The sequence below is a fragment of the Lagopus leucura genome, unplaced genomic scaffold, assembly GCF_019238085.1.
Source record: "Lagopus leucura isolate 7727_CA_CO unplaced genomic scaffold, USGS_WTPT01 Super-Scaffold_100028, whole genome shotgun sequence".
Classification (NCBI taxonomy): domain Eukaryota; kingdom Metazoa; phylum Chordata; class Aves; order Galliformes; family Phasianidae; genus Lagopus; species Lagopus leucura.
The window spans coordinates 4504428-4530789 of NW_024962279.1; the positions used below are offsets into that span (position 1 = coordinate 4504428).

A 26362-nucleotide genomic window follows, 5' to 3' on the forward strand; every position below is an offset into this window, starting at 1 on the left:
AACGGGTATCACAACGAAAATATCCCAACGGTTAGGAGGCAGCTCCTTGCTGCAACCAAACCACACAAAGCGCTCTGCAAGGAAAACACCCCACATTCATGAGGCCCGAAAGCCAACCAACAGATGTCAGCCAAGGCCTCCAGGCCCTGGCAGCCCAACCAGGCACCACTGGAACATGATTTCCAGGCATGGCCGAGCACGCAGCACCCCCTGCTTGAAAGGTGGGAACCCCAGCACACATCACAGCTCAGCTGGGCATCTTCTAGAAGATGCATCCCAAAACATGGTTTGTATGGTTCACGTCCTGATAGGTGAGAACAATCTCGTGTGCTCTTCTGACCTGCTCAACACCTCTGTTTGTTTTATGCACGTATCCACACATACCAGAAAACTTCAAACAGCACTCATCCTCCCTGCCAAGCAATAGTCAGCTTTTTAGAGCAGACCTGTATCAGCTGTCGATACCTTAATGGCTGCACTAACATTCCCAGCATTCCAGGGTTTCCACTTAAAAAAAAAATAAAAAAAAAAAAAAAAAAAATCATAGCTCTATAAAATAAGTTTCCCTGACACTCCATCCTAGGTCATGGTATCCTACAGTCTACACAGCTTCAGTCCTATATCCACACACCTAGCCCTAACTCACCACATCTCTGAGCATTTCCCTGGATGCTTCCTGCTGCAGCACATTACAGGCATGAACGTATCGGTGCTTTTTTCCAAACGTAGTTACAAGTCAGTAACAGGTTAAGCTAAGTGGCAGACATTACTGCCTCGATTCCCAGAACCAAGGAACAGTGTCACTTCATACCAGCTACAGATCTGACCTGCTTCATCTGATTTCTCTCAAGTTAGTCACTACATTCAGAATGTAAGAAGAATAAATTAGCAAGGATTAAGCATCAGAAAACCCACTTAGAAAACCTGACTGTGTTAAAATACACATACTGACATTAACATTATATGCTAGTAAACGTGAAGATTAATGAGTCGTATGGTCTAAATACTGTCAACATATAGGATCAGTCTAGTGCTAGTTAACCCTAAATATAAGAAAAAATCTGCCTTTCTGTCTCCAGAAGCACGTGGCACACTCCACACTCAAACATCTGCTTCCAGGAGAGCTGAGTTCATCCAGCACCGATGGAAGGCCCCCGCCTGCCCAAGCCTCTCAGCTTGGGTGTTTTGCTGCCAACAGGATGCTAACTGTGCTCCATAAAAAGCTCAGCCGTGGTCTGAAATACAGGCAGAAATGAGAGAGCTAACTCAAGCTCATGATTTGAGAACTTCCAACGAGAAACGTTATGGCAGTAAATTCCACGTGCTTCCCTCAACTTGCGCACGTTTTGAAGGATTTCCACTGTGTGTTGAAAAAGGCCACCCTATGGAAACAATTACAGCGCACAGCCTCACACCGACTCATCCCAACACAAGAGCCACTGACCCTTCTTTATGGGCATTTTAAATAATTTATGTCCAACCTGAATGCAATCCGCTCTACTTGGCCTCTCCGACCCACAGCGCATCGAGGTTTATGTTGGGTTTCTTTAACATCCAGACCCTGTCATGGGAAGCTGTGATCTACATCACCGCACAATGCGCTCCCCACCACCAGACACCAGGACAGGGCTTCAGTAATGAACCACCTGAGAAGTTCAGGCCAAAAAGAGCCCACATCCTATTGTGCTCTTCATCAGAGTTTGTGCAGACAAGGTCATCATCTTCCTGCCTCCCCTGCAGGATGCCTGGCAGGAAACCCAATGGGAAGGTCAGGGCTTCACACTACGCTTCGGAGAGTGGCTTGGGTTGGAAGGATCTTAAAGATTGCCTCATTTCAACAAGGAAGGCCCATCTGAATGCTGCCTCACATGGGGCTCAGGGATGCTCCACCTGTCAGCAGCCCTTGAGCTTCAACAGAACCTTCCCCAGGCAAACTGCAGGATGCAGGGAGCAGCAGCAGCACCCTGCCTATGTCAACAAGCACAGTGCTCTGTCATAGGCAGGGCAGTGTGACCAAAGGGGACACCTCGGGCCTCCTTTATCTGCAGAGGGGACATCTGTGACCACAAGCTGATCCAACCGAGCGTGAGCTCGATATGAATCAAAGCGATCTCCATCACTGATTTTAATCAAGGCTCATATCAGAAAGCAGGAAACATGGTTTAAATCACTGATTTTAATCTTGTTTTACATTTATACTTTTATGTTTATTTTTGTAAAGAGAGACTGATTCTAATTGCTTAGCAACTTCATAAAATAGATCCTTCCACCAAGTTTAACTCCTCCTGCTAAGCACTTTTATTCGCTCGTTCCCCTAAGTGTCAGGTTTTGACTTTGTTAGAAATTAGTATTTTAATTAGTTGGTAATTTTGTTATTTGTATCACTTTTCATCAGCTGAAAAACGGAACTGCGGCAAAACACGCGAAAACATTTCTATTAGTTAAATGCAAGTTCCTTATAGTGCTGGATACGTAGCAAGTTTATGCATTTATACATGTACAATATTTACCGAACATGATCTGCTGCAAGAACACTCAGTTCATCAGGAACTCCGTGGTACTGGAGCTCACTCTCTCACACCTTTATTTAATTCACAGACTGGAAAAGGAGAACAAGGTTTCCTGTCTTTCCATCTCCGCGCTACTTACTCAGTCTTTAATGGAATCAGCAGAGGGATTCCTTTAACTGTTCCTATCTCAGTGGGAATCGAAATCAAACTCTTCATCTACAGGAGAGGTCAGCAGCAGCTGAAGCCCAGCAGTTCCAGCACAGCCATACTGAACCAGCCAACTGACTTAGGGGCCTGCAACAATCTTCTTTCAAACGTCAAAAGAAAAACTGATACATTAAAACAAGAATTACCATTGTGAAACTGTTTTAAAAAGATTTTTAAACAAAACTCTGCAGCCTCTCCATAAAGTCATTTTTAAGAGCTGTCTAAAAATCATTTTTTCTGTTCAATTGCAGGTCCAAAAAACCTCCAACTGCCTCAATTTTGAGCTGAAAAATCACTTTTTTTCCCTATTTGATTGACTTTATGAGTCAACAGACAAAACGACAAGTCTTTTTTAAACTGCAAGCAGCTACTAAAACTTGGGAAACGGTCTGAAGAGCCTGCAGGAGCTGCCTGAGCACCCAGCAGCACCCAGAGCTGTGTGTGCACCCCGCTGCATTAGCGGCAGTTCATGAGAGAACAGACAGAAGTGGCAACACTGCTGCTCTCCTGCTGAGGAGCCGAGGCAGCCAGCTGTCCCAGTGCCTGCTCACATGTGAAATACCTCACCTAAGGGCCGGGGTTTGCCCTGCTGGGTCCCCTGGGTGCACCAATGGCTTTGCCCTCTCCTTCATCTGCTCGGAACGGCCGCAGCACCTGCACCCCACATCCCTCCGTCCCACGTGCTCACAGATCTGCTCCTTGCACTGCAGCCCGCCCGAATCCCCGTGACAAAAAAATAAGCTGGTGGGGGGAAAAAGGGGAGGGGGGAGAAAGAATAGAAATTCACTCCATTGACCGCAGCATCTCTACCACACATAATTCAAGGACTAAAGCTGCTATGAATCCTGCGGTGGGGGAAGAAGAACTTTTTTTTTTTTTTATCTATTTCCTTCAAAGAAACTCACCAGAAATAAACTGCTATTCCAACAGGCAAACACTCAATCCATTTACTTTTGGCAAACCTAAATAATAACAACAACAACAACAACAGCCCTGAAATATCGCAAAGGAACGTTTCACAGAACATGTGGTAAATAAAAGTTTAACAAATCCCCGCAGTGTTACCACCAACACTGAATGTGGCATTTCTTTCCTGAAGGATTTGCAAATCCAGCCTTTCAATAGAGGATTTCAAAAACAATAATTAAAGTCTGCCCAGCGAGGAACGGCCGTTTGGGTGTTTCCTTTGGGCTTCAAGAAAAATTACAATTACACATAAACACTATCTAAACATCCATGTGAGCTCAACCAGGAGGGGCTGAAATGGAAGAATAATACTGAGCACAGGCAGTTCGGCCCGAGAATACAAATATCTGCTGTTCTGTACACCTTTGAAGGCTATTTCAGAAGTTTACACTTTATGGTAATCGAAGATCCCAATTTGACAGCCCCGTGCTCAGCGCACACCGCCTCCCTGTAAGGCACACAAACACAACGGGATTCACGGCCTCGGTTAAAGGCAGATTAACAGCACAAATCCTTCTCCAAAAAAAATAAAAAAAATAAAAAAAAAAAAGAAAAGCAATTTGAAGCAGAAAAAAAAAGCAACTTATTAGAAGAAGGCCGTTTTCCCGTTTATTTTATAATTTCAAGTGAATGGGTGAAGAATTAAGCTATGGTTATTTTCCTGCAATCATAATATACGTGATTTAGTGTATGTTTAAGGGAAAATGTTAACTGAGACAGAAGTCTGTACATGGGTAAAGAATTAGGGCACAAAAACACAGCGCGCTTCTGCCAGCCCATATACAGTCTTCTGTGCAACTTTATTTACTGTTCAGAGCTCACTGCAAATGAGTGAAGCTGTCTCTAATGCCGTACAAATTTGGATATCAGCTGTCCTATGCAAATTTGGCTCTAATTACGTATGCATTACTGAGCTATGAAATAAGTCAGTGTGTTGTGGTATGTGAATACACATCCCGCTCTTGTTTTTGAGCATAATAGTTTTCAGTGTCTGCTGAGTGTTCATATCCTGTGGACTATTTTTTTCTCTCCTTTCCTTTTTTTTTTTTTTTTTTTTTTTTTTTTTAAGTGAGACCCCTTTTCTATTTTTTTTTTAAATGGAAGAAAACACAGCATTCCATTTTTTGTTTCGTGTTTTTAAATGCAATATGAATTGCAGCCACAGGCAGATCTGAAGTTAGAAAGGAAGGCTGTGTTTTACGTTGTGTGATGAATTAGCTTTAAAAAGGTTGAAAAATAAACAAACAACTACCCACAACATTTTTGTGAGCTCATTATATACTAAGCAAGAAGTAATTTTATCCCTATACCCACATTTTATGTTTTGGGCACTTCTATTTCATGTCCCTTGACACCTTTTCCAATAATCCATCTACTTTATATTGGAAAGCCTCACATGAATAAAACTTTACGGCACTACAGGCATTTAGCCTTCCACTGACATTCCTGGCCTGTTCAATTCTGCAATTCAATCAAAATCAAATCTCAAAATCCTCTTGTCAGCCAGCACTGCTTTCATATGCCCGAGCCCTGTGTAAGGATAACTGCATCCAATCTTTCCCCCAAGCAGTGCTTATATTGTTTTATTACAGTTCAATGAGTGGAGTTCAAAATTACATGCAGCTGCCTACTACTGTGGTCTGTCTGTGTTACGCATGGACACAAGTATTGCCCACCAGGCTTGAAATCATTCACTTACTGGTCTGGCAAGAGAGGCTGTGAACACTTCATTGTATGGCAGAACATCCTGCCTGCTAGATCTAAAGAGGGTGATGTTAGCAGATCAGTCCCTTTATAAAAGGATTGCGAAAGCCCTATGAAATGCAACTCAAACGCGCTCAATGTTAAGCATGTGGCTACTGCACATAAAAGCAAAGATAAACCTCAACATGCACTACTCATTCTCAGAAAGCTTGTGAGGGAAGATAAAGGGCTGGAGAATAAAAGGCATCTTACAGAGTTTTTATACGAGTTTTAAACAACGAAGCTTCATTTAGACCATTTTTATCTTCTCTTCCCCCCTCCATTATCTTCGCACTGAAACAAAAGGATGAAACACAAAGCTAATTAAATACAATTTAATCAGATGAACAATGCAACGACTCAAAATCCAATAGCTTAAAAACTCCTGCTAGCGATAGCTCCTGTGCAGCGTGGCTGCAGAAAGATAGCATCACGCAGAGCAGGACTGCGATCTGGCACTCGTGGAGCCGGTGTCAAGAGGCTCCTCCCGGGCTGGGAAGAGGGAAGAACTGCAGCCCGAAGGATAAAGGTCCACACTCACACCTTGCCCAGCTTGGCAGCAGCAAATTCACCCAAAGCCCTGAAAGCAGCAGCATTGCTCTGATCACAAGACTCAGCCGGGGGCACCAGCAGCACGATGCGATGGTTAACGGATCGCCCGGCGCATCAGCGTTCAGAATTTTCACTCAGCTTTCCGTCAGCATTTCACAGTATTACAGCAGTGACCAAAACCAAAAGAGAGAGAGAGAAAAAAAAGCCTTTTATCAAAGGTTATTCATCAAATATTCTCCTGTGACTAAATTCTGTAAGGCTAGTAAAGGAGAAAACAGAGGCAGCGCAGTTAGACATCCTGCCGAGAAAAGCTCTCCTGGAGATGAACCCCATTACCTTTCAATACGCAGGCCTGAGAACCAAGCTAACCACATAACAAACCGCCGACCTATCGCAGCACCACAAAACTGCTCCTCTACAAATCAAGTCCTCGTTCCCTCTTCAAAAAAGAAAAAAGCACACTCAGCTGCTGTGCAATTGGCTCTGCATTGGCCACGCAGAAACGAATCCAGCCGTGCTTCTGAGAGCCCTCATTCAATAGTGGCATGGATTGCCATGTGTGCACCATACATCCATTAATCTATTTCTACAGCTACTTGGACAAAGCCTGGACAGAAATCTGGAAATGGGACCGTCACTTCTCTGGTCCAAGCCAGACATTGAGACAGAACACATGAGACAAAGCTTTCAGTTCCTGTTCCTACAAGGGTTTGTAGAGGGCCAATAAACCCCAACATTTATTTAGGCTGGGCAGGCACAAGGACAGATTTGGAAAGGTTTACATGGGAACTGAGGTTGTCAGGAACGCTGCCACTGCAGTGGCCCCATTCCCCTTGCAAGTCACCCAAGGCATCACTCAACACAAGGCGGATGCTACTGCAGGAGAGGAGGACGGGGCTGTGGGTACACCAGTGCCCCACAGTGGCCCAGTGCCCATAGTCCTCCTTTGCTTACACATTTACATCCTCTTTTTTGGGACCTCAACTCCTGATCAAGGCCACCAAGGAGCACCTTCAGCCAATGAAGAGCAAAGAAAACGCAAGCAGGCACCACAGACAGAAAAGCAAGGGAGAATCATCCAGCACGTGGCCCAGGACAGCTGTGATGCTCATAGCGACTTTGCCCCATTGCTCTGCTGCAAAGCCAAAGAGATGCAGGTGCAGGGCCAGGCTCCCAGCCACCCATTTATCGCCCCGATCACAGTCTTTACTGGAACACATGTGACTTAGTGAAGGCCTGGATTAATTACATGAACTCCTCCATTAATCAATCAATCAATCAAGCACAGTGCAGTTGAAATATTGAATTACTTAAGACCAGCATCTTTATATAGGACTTTTAAAGGCCTGCTCTGGAGGACCTTATCCTCGATAATTACATTCTGTCTCTCGTGGAAAAGAGCACAAGGGAGCTGGGAGCAGCACGGGCTCGGTGCTGCCCCACAGAGGCATCAGCAAGCTTTATGGGAGCAAGTTCTCCCTCATCACCCGTGAAAGCAGCCACTTGCCTCGGCTTCCCAGACAGCAACACTTCCCTACTTGTTCAATCAGGATCACTAATCAGTTTGTTAGGAAAGGTAAGATCAGGATTGCTCAGTCCTCAGTAGTGGCTCACATCCAGCTGGCAGAGTGGGAACAGAGGAAAGGAGAGGTAACAGGGCCATGTGCTGGCACCCCAGGAACACCCCAACACGTGCTTCATAGCTTCAAAACCTATCTGTAGAGATTATCTCGTTTATATAGGGAGATTTCATCCAGAAACCACTAACGGGATCAATCTCTTCAGCAGGGGTGCACCTGAACCAGAGTATTTAGTCACTGAAACCAGAAAGACTTCTACACTTCTTTCTGCCTTCAGCTCCGTCTGGACAAAACTAGTGCAGCTATATCCAGCAACAGGGGAAAAAAGCAAGGATAACAAAAAAAAAAAATAAAACAGAAAACCAAATCACAGTTGATTCCATGCATATAATCTTTTCAAAATACTGAAAAATCCCTGTAAAAACTTCTCACACTGAATGAGAATTGCTGCTCTCCTTAGACAACGAATTGATGAAGCTCTCCCTCTGAAAAGGACTGGCCTAAAACACAGACAAAAATATCTGCTCCTGTGTACTCCTGCCCACAGCAAACATAAATATTTCTGCTATTTTAGCTGCAAAAGTCTGACTGATGTCCTCAGCACCTCCTGCTCCCAGCCCTGCTCCCCACGCCAAGCCCTGCACTGAGCGCAGCCCCTGGAGCACACAGCCCACCATAACCCTGGGACACCGGACCCCGAATCAAATATGTGCAACAATACAAATGCAGCATTAAAAGCAACTTTTTCTTTTTTTTCTTTTTTCTTTTTTTTCTTTTTTTTTTTTTTTTTGCAAAGACAATAAAAGGAAAAGAAATACTTATTACAAGTTCTAAATGTAGGATGGCACAGCATGTTAACATATTGCTGCACATCCTTTACAGAATTACATCCAAAGCTATATTAAAATAATGTTAAGATTGTAAAAAATCTAGGCAACAAAGCTGGCAACATCAACATCTAGCACATGCAATCTGGATTTGCACCTTTGCAATGAATAGTATGATAAAGTCTTCAATTACACAATCACATTTCTTCCACGGGATTCCCATCGAAGCTGTAGCATTCCTTTTTACCCATATAAAAGCCACACTCTCAGCAGCATGCACTATTTATCTAGCATACAGCATCCAAACCCATAGCTCAAGAAAAGCTACTGGTTTCCTCCCGACCGCTTCTCCAGCATCAGGAGTCATGACTTCGATGAAAGGCTTTCCACCTCTGCTTGCAAAGAAGCTTGAGGGCATCACAACCACGTCACTAGATGAGTCCAATGAGAGGTACGTGTTAGCTACTGTTTTGATTTACTCAGGAATCCAAGGAACCAATGTGAGCCTGCTATGACTCACAGCCTTCGGGGATGCTAACAGCCCCTGTGCATGGATGGCCCCAACTGGCCCCAGCTGTGGCTGCAAAGCCTAGCTGAACTTGTGCAAAACTAGACACAGGTGTCTCATGGTGAGCAGGCAGAAATGAGGAATGGGAACCAGGTGGCAGGATCAGAGCTATTGGGCATGGAGGATGTGCAAAGCCCATACATTAAAAAGGAAGAATTCTTTCCACTGGGACAAACTGTTGTCATTTCTGCTCACTTAGTTTTTCTATGGGAAGTCTAACAGATCTGGCAGGACCCACGGGCTCTCAGAAGCTGCCTGAAGAGCTGTGGACCCAGAGAGCGGACTTAACTGCGTGGGGTCTACAGGTCAACAGGAAAGCTCCCACTGCAGTCCTGCTCACACCCTGCAGGAACACAGGCTGATGTACTCAGGATCAGGAACCATCTCCCAGCAGCCTCATTTCAAATACTAGAGAAAGTCCCAGGTGTTGTTAAACGAGGTGGTGTGCCTCGGTTCTGCTGACACCCAAACAGTGTTTATGTTCCAGGGAAGGGGCTGTGCTAACGCACAGAAACTGCCAACTATCACATTTTTACCCTGATCTGGAGCATTCTCCATCCTCCCCAGTAATTTGCGCTTTCTTCTCTTTCAAAGACTCCCATAAAAGGCTTTTACAGTCAATGCACAGTCTTATTAGCACCCAGTATATACTCTCTTTTACAAAGTACATGTTTACTTTGACTTCCCCGCTACAGAAATGGGAAATTCACGACTATTGCCATTTCACGTACCAGACTTTCAGAGTCAAGGACATTTCTGAACCTAGAAGCAGGTTATTAAAACAAAAGCGCAATTAAAATAAATCAGCAAAAAATCAATTGAGAAAAGCTTACGCTGCAGTTGCTATGACTAAAGAGAGTTTCGAAAGCCAAAAGGAAGGAGTTAACCTTTGTTGAAATCGCATCAGACGGAGCTTTGGATATTGCAGTGCGCGCTGCAGTGGAGCAGCAGCACCTCCCTACCTGCAGCTCTCCAGGAGTCATACCCAAAGCACTGCCCTTCAAACGTGGGTGACAACCAACAGCAGGTACAGGAGAAAATCTTTTGGATTGAACAGGAAGCTGCAGAGAACTATTTCTGAAATGTAAATGAGACTCTGCTACTTTCATTTTGCTACTGCTGCAGCACCGTGCCGAGATGAAGTTCCCATCTGTGATTTCCAGGACAGGATATCAGCCATTTCTGACAGCATCCATCGGAAACAAGATAGACAAGTTGCTCACATTTTTTTGTTACATAAAAATATTTAATCTTTATCGAGCCTTTCCTTGGACAGAGCTTATGGGAGATAATTCCGTACTGCAGGGAACAATCTTGGAGCAAACAAGCAGCTTTACCAGCCCCCTCTTTCTCATTTTCCTTAAGTAAAGAGTTACAGTTAGAAGAGGACTAAATACTTGAAAAGATAGTTCTGACAAGGCTGTGCTAAATCTTGTACGACTCCTTAGGATACTCTCAGCGAGTTAAATGCTGCGTGGTATCAGACCTCAAGGTTGTGAGCAGAGGAAAATAATTTCAAAGCTCTCACTGAACGGTGGGGCTCGTGGATTACTTTGGTACTGGTGGCAATTTCAGCTCGCTTCCCAGAGACAGTACACCCAGCGAAATCCTTTCCAACACTCGCTCCTTTTTCACAGTATTTTTACCATCCACCACACCAATTTTTCAGCAAAAAAAATGCTGAAGTCAATGATGATGCAATTAAGGCTTTGATTACACGATGACAGCAAATCGATTTTAAAACAGATTATATCAACAGTTGGGCAACAGGAGAGGCAGACATTATGGAAATCAAGCCCCTTAATATCTTTAAGATTCCATAACCCTAGAGAGCATGTTTAATTCACCCTCTTTTATTCCAGATGGTCTCACAAAAAAAACTAAGTTACCACATTCTGGTAGCCCATGATAACACACTTTCGATGACACGATGTTACTACATGATGAAAAGAAAAAAAGAAAAAACCCAACCCTACAATAAAAAAACCCCAATCTGTAAGTATTTCCCCAGTAAGGTGACATTTGCAGCAGCACACGTTTTGAGAGAACCGCAGCACAGCACTTACTGCCACAACCTGCCACCGGACCGGCATCGCGACCGCCTTGTGAGGTGAACCGGAGTTACACGTAAGTATTTAAGAGCAGGATTTGGCTTCAGACACGGCATGAAAGCAGGAATAGGGAACCATTGTGCTGCCTGCTTTCTCGCAGCAGATCCCAACCAGCTTTGGCTATGGATCCTGCGCTGCGAGCCAATTTCGAGAAAAAGAGGCTTCGACCCTTTCCTTTCTCTCCATGCCTGTAATCTCCTCCAGGCACGCCGCCCCCAGCCCCACACTGCACCGCTGAAGGACTTTCTATTCTCATGCCACCTCATTGACACGAGATTACTCCCGAACCACATCCAACCCCGTAATGCCGTGAAAGGCAAAAGCGCTGCCTCAAGAAAGAGGCACAGAGTGGATTATTTCAGTCTTGTTATCCAAACAGCCCTTTTAGATTTATGTAAAAAGTAATGCGACATTACAGTAAGTGTTAGTCCCCTGGGGGTAACTTAGTGCCTGTATGGATTAATGCACACGCGTAAACACTCATGAAAGCTCATTATACTCCCAAAACCACCCCACTCTCACCATACCATAACCCTACAAAATAAAAACACTTCAGAAAATTTCAGATGATAAACAATGCTATCTCATGTCTGAAGCTCTTCAGAGAGGTGCACATGAGAATCCGAAGCATTCCAGCCCATGCTCTCTAAGCCGGTGGTATGAGCTGCCCATGAGGGAACCCCACACGGAGCACAGCACACAGCACTTGCTGTCCTGTCCGCATGGAAAGAACACCAACATGACCTGAATTTTGGTCGTTTTTTTGTTTTTTTTTTTTCCAAATGAAATTGTACAAAATCCCATCTTTTTGTTGTTGTTCAACATGTAAAAACCCCACCTCATAACGAACACAAGCTTAAAGCAGTGTCTTCCAATGGACCGTTTTACTCATTCTACAATTTCTTACCCAAATTACACAGGTATAATTATTTTGACACTGTAATGAAAAGAAAATGGGATTTGGGCACTGTGGGTTTATCTAATAACACTATTTCTTGCCAGACTTCACAGCACTGACAATCACAAAGAGCCCTGTCCATTCCAATAGGAAATATTTGATTTTACTGTAGGAACATTATTTATTTTCACCAAGTCGCTATTATCAGAAAGGATATGATAGCTGAATAATAAAAATGAAATCAAGAAATTCTGGTGTTTCAAGGCTTTATTTTTTTCTGCTCTCACTTTTGACATTTTCTTCCCCTGGAGAGACAAGATAAAGTGCTGTCATAAATGGGTGACTTTTCTTGTCAAATGACAGATTTGATTCTCCATGGCAACCACAAATCAAGGTGCTAGTCTGAATTAAAGCTTCTCTTAAAAGGCGTCTTTATGTTTATAAAATGAATTTAAATTAAATGGGTATTAGGTACAGTTTTTTACCTCCATTTATTTATTGACTAAGGAGCTCTGTACTGCGTGGAGCATATTTGCATTTTAAGGAAAGACAACATATTGCACTGGCAGATGCACAAACAAAGCAAGTTACAAGGTCAGGCTACATATACTAGTTTACAGTACTATGAATGGTATACAGATGGACAGCAAGCAGTTAAGAGGTACTTAAATACTGGAAAAAGCACAAAAATTACCTACAGAGTAACAGATGAAGGAAATCTCTCTTCATTTCGTAACACTGCTTTCTTCCACGCACAGTTAATAGAGAGCCATGTAATTGTTGCAAACAGAATGCCAAAAGGGAAAAAAATAAAAAAATCAGATGCTTCATCCTGTGCCCTTACGCAGTCTTACTACTGAGCACGATACACTCTTACAAATGGTTGTTGCTGTGACTTTCAAACATCCAAACTGATCCCAGATTTCTAACTTCAGCTGCTCTAAAAATTCACTTCCCAGAGGTCACAACACATCTGAATCACATTTGGGGCAGCGATGGCCCTGCCCATCCCACATCACCTGCCTTCCTGAAGCCCAGTGAACACAAATTGCAAACTCTCCTGTGTGATCCTCCCAGAGAGGCAAGAAAAATCTCTGCACAGAACATGTGAGACAGTGGTAGGGTCACGCGTACATTTTCACATGCATTCAGAAACACTTCCAACCCTTCAGGTAGCACTGTTAAAAAAAAAAAAACAAATACACTGCTGGCTTCAGGAGGGCAATTCAGCACGGCCAAGTGCTGCTGGCTCTGCTCCCCACCCCAAGCAGCACTCGCACCAGAGAGCTTCAGAGCTCCGCACCGTCGCTGCCTTTCTCCAGAGTCAAGTGGCTCCACGTTCGCTGCCCTTGTAAGCTCTGCCAAGTTTGATTTTAAGCTTCCTGAAGTTAAAGAAGGTTTATACAGTATTAACACAAGATCTTCTCACACATTTCTCAAGTTATTACACAGCCTTTTATCCAAAATTACAATTTTAAGCGGCGCAGAAAGCTGCTGTTCAGCTCTGCGGGTAGAGAAGGACAGAGGATGTCTTCATCCCTCCACATCACTCCTTCCACATAATGTCAGGAAAGGGCAATAGAAGAGTGCCAGGAAGCGATAACCAAACCTTATCCCTCTGCCCTCACTGCAGCATCCCAGCACATCACCGTCCCGCCATGCAGCCATGCCCCATCCTGCAGAGGGTCCTTTGCTCTGGCCCCAGTGCCCCACCTGAAGGGCTGGGGAGAGGGTGAGCTGCAGCCAGGCCTCCCTGCATCGCTGGGTAAACATTCACTGTATAAAAATCAAAGGACACTCTGCTAATGGACTACTGTATAAGGAACAGCCCCATTAAAACACGGCTAATCCGTAACAGGAATGTGCATTTTATGGGATAAGCAACTGAATTTCTGAGATTTTTATTATGAGAAAAGAAAAAGAAAATGAGTCCACCTATTCCACTTGCACTGTAATCCGATCACTATGTTTATCCATGCCCATCACGGCACTGTATAAATGAAGTCCTAAGAAAGGGTTTGAGAAAATAAAATATGGTTAACTTCAAACAACACCTCCAGCTCAACTCCTGAAAATCCTTGGCACTTCTTGCTGCACACTTCTGGACATATTCGAGGTAGAGAGTCCCCACAGTGCACTAGTAGTAAAACTCCCACCTTAGCCTGGGCAGAGGGAACGGTGCCCATGGGAAGCTCACTGCGCGCATGCAGAAGCCAAGAGTGTGGCATGGGCAGTGGTTAATGCAAGGGATAGGGAGCAACGTCCACACCGTGCGCCCAAGTCTTCTCAGCACAATGAGCAGCACAAAGGTGCAGCACTAAGATAATACCACGTGTCTCTGCAGAAAGCAGGGCATTCTTCCAGCCCTTCAGTGCTAGCTGACAGCAGGGATTTGCTGGACGAGCAGGCAAAGGGGAACTAAGCACCAAAAGAGAAACTTGTGGCCACTGAAACTGTTATAAAAATTGAATTCCAGAAAAGTATGCCTGTGGTGCCGCTCGGGGCAGGCTGTTAGCCAGACCTGCAGCTGCTCCCCATTTCAGCGCTAAACAGCATGGTTCACAAGGAAACGCGGGCAACAAAACCCCATAGACCGCCCTGCACTGGGGCTCTCCATCCCGTTAGGGCTGAGGCTGCCCCAGAGGCTGCTCAGGCTGCTCCTGGCAGCCGCTGCAGAAGAGCTGCCCAAAAGGCAGCAGTGCGCACCACCTCCTCCTCCCAGCTCACATCCACTCATGCTGGGGATTCAGCACTGGGTCACACAGGTGAGCAGACGGACACCTGGAACCCAAACAGGGCAGCTCCCTCTGCTGAGTCAGAGCAGCCGGTGGCATTTTTGGGTTTTTGGCAAGTGCCTTAAATCCTCTTTTTACTTGTTGTAAAGCAACACAACGCACACTTCCTACTGTTACTACCGCACGGTGCTTCATTTTATTGAGCACAAGCTCAGCGCTGGTGATAGCCATAAATTTTGCTACTCTAATACTATATGTTATCTGACGTTTCCTAACACTGAGCTCTGGGATTTGAGACTGACCACTCTTGACAGAGATGGATAGCTTGCGTAAGAGTTACAAAGAGAACAGCAGAGGCTTCAGTGTTATTTTAAGCAGGGAAACTATGCAACGTATGACCAAGAAAATCTTTGGTTGGTAATCACAGTCAGGAAATGCCAGCAAATGTTTTGAGATGCTAGCTGCAAATTTGAAAAATGTTAAAAGCCAGCTTTGCTACCTTTAGCAGTGAACTATAAAGCTAATCACATATATTTTTGGGGTCCTTAACGTGGACCAGATGGAACTACACCACATCTAAATAAAAAACATTCTCCAGCTTGTGGGCTGGTTTGAATTTTACTTCATTGGATAAATGTGGAAGTTACCAGTATGTTCTATCCTGAGTAAACCATGAAGCAATTAACAGGGGTTCAAAGATACCCTGTTGCTCATCAAATACCTCACTGGCTTCTAGGTATCACACTGGACTTATCTCAAGTAGAAAAGGAACGCTGTCAACTCAAGACCTGAGCACTGCAATGAGGACCTGCTGGAAACAAAGTCAGCTGGAGCACCTGCTGCAGGTCAGGTTGGGAGGCTCCACTCTGCCTTCTTGCATCCTAAAAGCCATGTGCCATTTTGTCAGAAACAAAAAAAAAAAAAGTCCTTTGGAGATATCTGATGACAAGGTATGGAAACAAGAGACACAAATGTGCAAGGTAAATAAACTCTGGAGAATAATCTCAAATCTCCTTTTAAGTTATACAATTATTTACTTGTTCTTCTTTGAGCAAACATAAAAGACTACCTCTCCCAGGCTCCAGGCATTGTTACCATCAATTAACTAACAATTCCATAAACAATAAAAGTATTACAAAAACAGCAGCACATCCCCACCTACACATTAGCACCAGTCAGCAAAAAAAAAAAAAAAAAAAAAAAAAAAAAAACACCCTACAAACAACACTTCCTACTTCTTGAATTCCCAAAGGAAACTCCACCCCAGCTATGCAATCAAAAGTACAGACTTAACAGAGCACTGCAAGGTTAAGAGGCAATCTTAGGTGTTACTCGTAACAAAAGTAAAACCATTTCAGAAAGGAGGGTGAGCACAAGCTGGAAACTTGGTGACTTTTCCACAAATGACGACTTTCCGCAGAGATCGTGTTCTCTGTTTCAGGATGCTGGGAGGTGAATGAGTTTCGATGAGAAGAAGATAACCACAGTAAACCACAGCCCAGACACCACTCCGCGCCCCAAGACAGCAGCGAGGTTTCCCTGCAGAGCAGAGCCCATGTCAGCACCCAGGGCAGGAGACAGAATGGTGGGAAAGGGAGGACGGGCTGCTGCCTGCCCTGCATCGCCTGCCACAAGCCTTTGCTTGTCTCTTACTGCTGGTTTCTCAATTCTGAGCTCAGGTTCCTGCGGGTCAATGCTGCACCGCCTGGCGCCCATGCAACGCCTATGGGATGGTGGAGTCATGCAAACAGCACTGCGGCATTCTTTTCTGATTCATTATGAATAGGCAGAAGCCATTTTAGTTAAAATGGTGTGCATCTTCATTCTTAGCTTTAGGAAAAAAAAAAAATTAAAAAAAAAAAATCAAACAAATCTTGATCTCTCTCCTGCTCCTCAGCTCATCCCACATCAGACCAGAGTCCACAGAGTCACTGCCCTGCTCTGAAGTTAGGCAAACCTACATCAGGCCACTATCCACAACCTACTGAAGTGCAGGCTGATAGGACTCAATGGCACACACACATTGCACATCTCAAAAATGCACAGGCTCACCACTCAGCTCACCAGTCTGGTGCTTTCCTTCCAAGTATCCTTCCTCTGCCAAAGTTAATAATGCTTTGCCCCCCAAAAAAACAACATTATGGAAAAATCCAGATGTCCCCTGGGAGTTAACGTGAAACATTTGGAGAATCAATTCAGTCTTTAAACCTGTGAAATACAAGAGTTTTAATCCTGTTCTAAGTGCAGGTTTCAATGCAAACTGAACTCCAAATCCTTGGGGATTCCTTTATAAGAGTAAGTGATACAGATGAGAATCTCCTTCAACATATAAGCAATAATAAAGCAAGAAGTAAATACTGCAGCAGTGAAGGGCGATTTACAAAATGCATGTGTAAGAAATAGTTATTTACCTTCATAACAAACACTTTCTCTTGGTTTCTGTGCCATAAATGTAACTTCCTCCAAACAGCAACTTCTTAAAACATGTTTGTCAACTTCTGTCATTCACAGATGCACAACAAAGAAAAACGTATACCTTTCTAATGAGATGCACAGCCAAGGACGGTTGTCACCATCACAGCACTGCTGTTGTGACATGTATTTCATTTTATTCAATACATAACGGGAACGCTGTTTAATCCAGCAGTTCCAAGTAATGCCCAAATAAGCATTAATAACACAGCGAATAACCGATCATCAGGAGATGGTTTTCAGCAAGATAAAGGGCCTTCCCTCCCCCCTTTGAAAATGCCCTCCCAAATAGGCTCTAGAGAGGTAGGAGTGCAGCGGGCACACATGTGCAAGTGCCAACCTGCTCAGCGCATCGCAGCTGGCAGCCAGGCAGCAGGTGGAGCAGGTAAGGGGGAGGCAATTAGCACCATCGTGTTTCCCATTTTTCAAAGTAGATGGCAACTTCTGTCTCACAGACACGTACAAATTCGCGTACAAAACCCACTGCATAATACAAAGACATCTGTGTTTACCAAAGTAACCATTATTGTCTAAAGCGTATTTTTTACACCATTTAACAAATAACCTGAGCTCTGACGATCGTGGCGATTTTCATGATAGACTTAAGAAGAGAAGAAGTTCACCAGAAACATGTAGTTGCTATCACGTGCTGAACGTCCAGACAAGAGCCATAGGTTGGGGCAGCCCTCCAACCTCAGTACGTGCTTCAACCCCAAGCATCTCAGAGCACAGTCCCACAGAGATATTGCTCTTTTCTCACTTGCGACCACAACTCAGAGCCACCCTCAAAGGCTTCCAGCATCAAACTTCCCAAACCAACACCACCAAGGCATTTTCCACCTTCCTCCCAGCAAACCAGCCTGACAGCAGCAAGTATCTCTAGTGCTCAGAGCACAGGACAGGGCAGCATGTGGTGAGCGGCCACCGAGGGATGCGCTGTGGGCAGCCGCTCATGGGGTGAGGAGCTGGAAGGAGCTGAGTCAAGACCCCGCTGTGCGCTCAGCAATCATAAGATTAGTGTTTTTATTTAAAGCATTATCCGTTAACTTCCCGTATTACAAAAGCAGCACAACAGTATCGACAGGCTGTCAATATTAATAGGAGTGTCTAATGTTATATCAATACTAATTTAATTTCTGTTATCTGCAAGCTGCAGGGCCTTTCTGAAGAAACAGAGGAACGAGAGCCCAAGCAGTGACAGAACAGGAAAGCGAATAATTCCCTCGGCTTTTCCATCCTCCAGTGGCACCATGTTAGCACAATTACCCTTGGTTTTTCTTTAAGTATAGACAGCACCAACAAAAACCCCTCCACTTTTTCTCCAGCACTACCAGAACTGCCCCACCAGCTTCTTCCTATTGGCTGAAAAAGCATCTTTGCAGAACATTTTTCTTCACCACACGCATCCAAAATCCACAAAGTAAATATGTCAGAGGCAATCACAGGTTGGATGTATAACTCACCCTTACAAGGTAGAGTCCATTCACAAAAAAAATCTACATCAGCAGACGACCCACTCTCTTCCAGACCCTAACAACTACACGTAAAAACCATATTCTTCATTTAACAGAGAAAATATGTTTCAGGGATCTGATAGAGGTAAAACATCTCAAAGACGCACATTTCAGCGAGGTTCAAAGTGTTCTGAGAGCACAGGGGAAGGACAAGGGCTGTAGGTGCAGTGGGGACCAAGGGACCGTGCAGGAGATGCCCTGTGCTGCAGGACTGCCTCTCCACCCTGTGCTTCCCATCTCTTCCAGTCTGCTTCAAAAGGGAGAGGAAGACAGGTCCACAATTACAAAGTGTCAAACTGAACAAAGTAATTGAGCTAATTATGTAAACATTCATTATTAATAATATTAAAATATCCTGTTTTGCATTTTCTTTCAGTGGCAAAATGAGCAGCATCCAAGAGCTCAGAATTATCATCTAAGAACTGAGTACAAGAGGAAACTGCCTAAAATGAAGATACAGTATCAAAGAAGAATATTTCTCTTCCTTTAGCACATGACTGATCCTAACTATACTTGCTACAAAGCATTAAGTGGGGAAAATATTCTTCTCCTTAAATACATTTCAAATAAGTGATTTACAGTCTTCAAACTGTGAAGGAGAGAAGTGGAAAAGAGGAAGGTATTGGGGTAGGAAATTGGCTTCCCTCAAGATACTCTGTGAAGTGTGACCACTTCCCGCGGGTGAGCAGATCCACCTCCCCAATTAATTATGATACCAGTCTGCCAATCCCCACCGGAGAGCCGGGCGCTGGGAGCCCACCCCAGAGCAAACCCCATCCCTGTGGCTTCACGTCACCGCGCCAAACTGAGGCAGCTGATGGTACCAAACTGAGTTTGGACGCCCTCCAAAATACCTCGAGATACCAGTGATGAGCTGAGTGGGTGGCAGATCCCATCCCGATGCTGATCCCTATCCCAATGGATAGTGAAATCCTCCAAACCCCCAAATCAGAAGGCAGCAAACAAATGTCTAAAATGTAAGTTTTGCCTTCACTTCCACTGGCAGACAGCTGATGCTGTCCTCACAAACCATATCCAGGTTTACAAAGATTTCTGCTCACACAGAATTCTACCTTCAAACAGATCTTTTTTGTTACCCATCTCATTTCAACTGCATGTACTAACATTAATTGGTGACTGTGAAAAAGCCATGGTTGTAGCAATTGGACAGATAAATATGATGGGACAGACATTACAACAAAGGTGTGATGACAGAAGGACTAACATGATAGAAAGGCGCTATAAAGGGAGGAAAGAAGATTGCTCACCCATATCAGAAGATTCTAGGTTTGCAGGGGAAAGCTTCACAAAGGAGGGCTCTCCAGTAAGCAAGCCTTCCCCAGGGGCAGTCAGCTCTTAAATGAGGTCTAAGAGAGGTGGAGCCAGGCTCCGGTCACACAGGTGCATTGCCTTCACCTGTGCTCTCAGGGCTGACCAGGCCCTTTCCCCAGGTGCTCAATCAGCAGTTCAGGCCCTAACTCAGCAGTTCCCATACACAGGTTGTTGTCCAGAATGACAGCAAGAAAAAAGGCAGAAAACAAGAGGAAGCTCTGTGGCCCTGGAGAAGCAGGGACTGTGCTGCTCCATAAATCACTTCTAGGAAGTTGAGGTGGGAGCCAGAAAAGTATGTTGGAAAGAAGAAAAAAAAAAAGTGAGAAAGTAACAAACAAGCAATGCAATGAGAAAAACTATACCATGGGAAGCCAATCCAAGAGGAGTACCATAAATGAGAAAAGGATAAGAAAAACATTAGGAGTATTGGACAAAGACTAGTGTAAGAGACGTAGCTTCCTACCAGGCAACGGGGATTGAACGGTGTGTGCAAAGCTCAGCCTGGGACCTCATAGGAGGGAGGAAGAAATTACAAGGCGCAGTGATGCAGTTCAGCCTGCAGACTAAGAAAACAAATTAGAGAGAGGCTGCTGGGAACAAGCACCCACCAGGGCAGCACTAAGGAGAAGGAGGATCCACAGGAGAGAACGAATTTGGTTGCGAAGGTCTGCCTTCCTCTTTTGAAGCTCCAAACCTGGCTGCTAGGACTTCCATACATGAGAACAGCTCTCAGAGAATGCATTCTGTCCCTGTCTCCAGGCTGGGTTCGGTCCTCACCAGCCCTTCTGCAGTCCCTCTCCATGCACCCACTGCTCAGGGAGCAGGGCCTGAGGCAGGAGCGCAGATGGGAGCAGCCACAGCTCATCACCTGCCTAACGAATACCAGCAGCCAGTGATTTGTAGGCATCCAGCAGATTATTATTTTTGAGAGAATGAAAAGAGGAGAGAGGCACCAGCTTAAGGTGCTGTTGATGAATGAAGATGAAAAGAAGGTTTTAGGGTGAGAAGTGTTTGTCTAGTGTGACCTAAACCGTTCAAACCTCATTTGATAGATGATGGACATTTATTCCCTGCTATGTGTCATTTCAAAGTCTGAGGTTTATATTAAACAAGAAGTCCTGTCCTTCTTAGCTGTTCTGTCTTCCCTGCAGTTTAGCACACAGCACAATACCTGGAAATGCAATCATATTTAGCTTTTATAATAAAGTCATATGGTCACTAGTAGTACATATTGGAAGACACATTTTATTGTTTTTCATTATGTAATTGTGTGCTTCATTGCTTTTCATCAGTTTTTCCTTGTTGTGGGAGGTGGCACAGCCCAGAAAAACCATTTCCCTAGGGCTGCTGCTCTGAGGGCAACTCACTGTGCTCCTGCAGCACAAAGCAGCCCTGCTCCGCTCAGCCCTTTCCCTGCAAAGGGGTCCCAAGCTCCTGATAAGCCGATGGCTCCCAGCCTGAGGCCAGGCAGACCTTCCTCTTTACCTCATGAAACTTGTCACTGCTCAGAGAACCAATCTCCAGTTTAAAGTAAGGATGCCAAGCTGCTTTCAGCACCAGAGAACAGATTTTGGAAGCCCTGCATTTAAAGCTGGCTGCTATCCTCCCTGCCAGCGCCACATCACACAGCTGGAGGGCTCAGCACAAACGAGGGACACCCAGTTAAAAACAAAAGCAGAGAGATGTTGTCCCCCAACCACTTCTGCTCCTTTATCACTCAACGTGTTTGATCACGACAGGATGACAGCCCAGGAGTTACCACTCGTGACTTCACCCTAAGCACAAGGAAGGGAATCCAAGAGAAAACCACACTGCTGTGGGGATATCCCCATGCTGCTGGAGCTACCAGAGAGGCTTCCTGAAATGGAAATGAGACATTTCCCAGCCCTGAGCTCACCTGAACAATTGCTCCACAGGCACTACAGCATGAGGAACAGGGCCAGGACTTGTCTAGAGCCACTGCAACTGCCCTAAGAGCTGCAGAGCTGCACCAGCATATCAAAGACTAAGAATCAGTGAATAAATCTGAAAGTTTCCCTCCTTATGTCCCAAGTACTTATCCTGAAAGTGCTTCCCCTCCTTATGTCCCAAGAAATTTTGCCCTGGATTTCAGTTTGCACCCTTACAGGACATTGATGTTTGGAAATAGTCTGTAATACGTGCCATATTTTCTATGAACAGCCAATGTCACAGTTTTCAATATGAGGGTTCCTTGCTACTAAGAGACATGATCATACAGTTACAGAAGTTTATATTCCCATACGTTAAAAACAAACATATTATGCCAATAGATTGTTCCACTAAACTATATTTGATGTGATATGTTCCTGCTTAGAACTCACACAAAGCACTGCAGCATTTAACCACCAGCAGACCTACTCATTTACCGCATCTATTCCTTCAAATATGCCTTTAAATTTGTTTTTCCAGCACTTGCTTGCTGAGATTCTGTTCAGTGTAGTTTTCTCTTGAGTTCCTTTTACTTGGATTCTCAAGCAGAAAAGAACACCATGAATTCACTGAAACTGTATTTCTCCGTCAGGACAGAGAACTTCATTTCATCCTGGTCCTTGCCCCAAGTAAGTTCACCCCACTCCTTTCCCCTGCTGAGGACACCACTGCTCTTCCATGTGCTGTCCAGAGGAGGCAAACACCCTATGGGATGCTGAGTCCTCCTGCACCTCAAACACACAGACCTCTGCACCACCAGCAACAGGCAAATTCCCACTGCAATGCATCTGAGTCCTTGAAGACCCCACAAGTGCACATCCAAGCTCAGAGCAGGAAGCCTCAGGTTATATTCCATCACGTTGCTCCATCTCAATACACTTTTAAAGCTTTTTAAAAAAATCGAATTTCTATTGAATTTCTCTCTACACAGCTGCATCTGTAATGAAGCCCCATAAAAGTTAGAACTTACATTCAGTAATCATATGCAATTGAAGCATCATAAAATGAGAAGTCAAGGAACTGTATGTGGGCTGCAATGACTTGTCTTATTGTATTCATTCCCTTAATAAATATATCTTAAAAATAACCTCACAGTCACACATTTGCAATATAATATAAAAATAACACTGGATTCAAATTATTAAACAGGTAATTTAATAGAACGAGAATTGAAATGTGGGACAGTGTGCAACTTTATGCCATAGGAATAGGATGGTCTTAGCCAACACAACTATTTTTCTTTTTTGCATGATCTTTGCATTTATAATACTACACCATTCCCATAACCTTGACACCATAGTCACCTTAGTAACAAACAAGGTTTAACGTTCACATGTAACTGAAATCCCAATAGGATATTTGAGGAGAACAAGAATCAGAGGTCCCTACTCAGAGGCTGCCTTTTTCTTAGCCACATATATGTAGGCTGGCAGGACTTAAAAACAGATATATCTGTACAGGATTAAATCCCAAATATGGACTATTTAATTTGGAGTACCGTAATGAAAGAGAAAGGTCGGAGCCACCATCAGTGCCCAGAAGAAGAAAGGTCCGAACCCCTGCAGGCCAATGCCTTTTCCTTAACGATGGCCAAGACCTCCATCTCCACCTGCAGGTACAAGACACATTTTAACACAGCTTTTATCTCTGGGAGAAGCAGTTTCTGCGTGGCCCCGTGCTAGCTTCAACCTAAAGCAAGAGAATTTATATTCTCCTATGTTGCAAAAATAAATAAAACAAACCTGCTGCCATTCAAGGTATATGCAGCCAAGCCTTGCTTCCTCTTCTAACAACTCCACACTCAGAGCCCCACACCTGCAGCACAGCAACATGTCACCTCCCTGCCAGGATGGTGGCTGCCAGCACCTGTCCCCATGTCACACTTTTACAGGGTCCCCAGAAAGTGACTCTCACCACAAGTGAGAGGTGACGAGGGCCAGGACAGCAGCATGAGGCACGGCCACAGGCAGAGCAACCGAGGACACTGCAGACCCATGTGGCTCCAACTGTCCCAGTGCACACAGGACAGGGCTCCAGGCACACCATGGCTGCACAGGAACAAGGGCTGAGCAGAACACAGTGACTTACAAGTTTCTGCAACAACATGCAAGTCTCCAACATGTGGCCCATAACGTAGCTGTTGCCATGGTAAATATTCATGTTTAGTGAAAAGTGTTAAATCTTGTATCATAAGTTAAATCAGCTGCCAAGACACATTTTCACAAGTAGGGGAATTTTTGTCTTTTCAGAATGGAATGTTTTTCAGTTGACATTGATTTTTCCCTAAAATAAGTCCCCCAGAGAGGAAGCCAATCACATGTGAGGCAGCCCAAGATCTGAATTACTCTACTCCTGTTCTGAATCATCAACAAGTGTTGTGTGCTGGTGCGTGTGTGCGTACAAATGCACAGCAGCTTCACAGACCCCACCCTCATACAAATGAGAAGCTCTACCACTTATTAGGAATACTCGGCCAACAATGCCAATGGAAATATCACTGATGTTTCGCATCCCAGTCGATGAGACTTTAGCCACTACTAACTCTTCTAAGCAAGAAGCATCTCAAAGGAAATACTTAAGCTTAAGCTCCCCTCGTCTTTTCACAATTACAAGGCTCAGCCCTGTGCCCAAATACAGTTGCTTATGTAGGTCAAGGACAGAAACAGTTACAGGTGTCCACTCCCTCTCATGCTTCTTGTTCAGTACTGCAAAAGAGAACAAATGGTTTTAATACAATTTAAGAAAGAGACAAGTTAGAATTAATGCAGGATTGGCTAAAAGTCCCTGTTGCTATTATTCTTTGAAAAACTGTTGCAAGGAAATCTGGCTGTTAGCAGTTTATCATTTGCAAAATCACGTGTGTGTCCTTCCACCCCTGAACTACTCAAAATTGGCTCATTCTAGCATCTAATGGTTAATTTTCCTATATTTAAAGCACAATGCATTTCCAATGGAAGGTTCTTTAGAATAAGAGGGAAAAAAGCCAGCCAGTAATTAGCCCTACTTCATTCTGAGCAGTGTAAATAACTCCTTTGGTAACAGAGCAACAAAGCAGAACTGGTCCTCATGTCTGAATAGGAAAGACAAAGAAGTCACCTGCTCTGACACCCTGCAGCTGAGATGAAGGCACTGACAGCAGCGCCTCCTGCTTCCCTCGCAGCCCAAGCTCAGGTAGAGCGCCCACTGCACATGTGAGGAGGTCCCACACCCCAGGCAGCCCTGCTACGGTCCATCATTCTTCAACCTCCTCAGATTTTTCTCTTCTCTCCCTCACCTATTGTCTGTAACCATGAGGTAGGCTTCACCCTGCTCATGCCTTTTGCCAGTCCTTCCCCCAGCACAGCTGGATTCCCTTACTCTTTCCCCACCTCTGAGCAGCAACAGCTACAGCCAGACACATCCTCATTTCTACGTTAGGAAATGCCTCCGATTCCTCCTCCTCTCCCTAGTGTTGCTCCACAGTGAGTTTGCTGTGCCCCATGGCAGACTCGCTGCCCACACCTGCTCGCTGCAGCTTCACCTCTCCTTCCTCCTCCACGAAAAGCTTTGTGGACATTTCCAGCAAGCAAGCTCACAGCTCCTACCTCCTCCTCAGCTGAGACCAACCCTACCGAAAGGCTGAAGCATATTTAGCACTCCCAGCTCTCTGCCTGTCTCTTTCTTTTATTTTTTATGGTTCAATGTTCTCATTCTGCCTTCTCTCTTCCCTTCTCTACCCCAGCGCTACAAAAAGACATCTTCTGTGACACCTCAAAAAAAGACTGCTGTATTAACATGACTTACACGGCACGGTATTTTCAGACCAGCCATTTGCTAATGTCACAAACACAATTAGGAAGTCAGGGAAAGAGCTTACAGGAGCAGATGAAAGCTGCAGAGATAAAACGGAAAGCTTTTACCTGCCAAGCTCTCAGGTTAGGGTTCTAGGTTGCCCTCGGATCTAATAAAGCCATAAAAGAGCCATATTAAGGAGATGCAGTCCCATTGCTGTAAATATCAAGCATGGCTTTTTTCATCTTTACACACACACAGATCTCTGCTACCACACTTTGCAGGCTGCTAGCCATAGGTGGTTTGAAATCTCCATACGTAAAAAAAAAGCTCAGAGCATTACTGACAATTAAAAACAGCCTTTTACACATGCACAATAAAGCTTCTCTTGCTTTAAAAAAAAAAAATAATATGCATATCCATATTACCATCATAATAAGTGCCACGGAGTGACATGATATGATTGAGTATAATGGCTCCTTTGGAGCCATTATGGTCGATCAGTAAATAATACACTTTTGAAATTGTCTAACTACATATTTACACTTGTCAACTCTCATACACTTCAGTGACAGAATTTAAAAGAAACACTGTAAAAAATCTCCAAGAACATTAAACCACAAAAA

General features: G+C 44.4%; 1 protein-coding gene across 3 annotated transcripts in view; it reads right to left on the bottom strand.

Annotated features, from left to right (window-relative positions):
* FOXP1 (forkhead box P1) overlaps nt 1-26362 on the bottom strand; it is a 337019-nt gene that overhangs the window by 267089 nt on the left and 43568 nt on the right. The window contains exon 1 of one of the 3 annotated variants that reach the window (XM_042880827.1): nt 19952-19980. The exons of the other annotated variants lie outside the window; for them this stretch is intronic. The gene's annotated coding sequence lies outside the window, so the exon portion shown is untranslated. Of the gene's footprint in view, nt 1-19951; nt 19981-26362 lie in introns of those variants that run through there. 3 annotated transcript variants of the gene reach the window in all.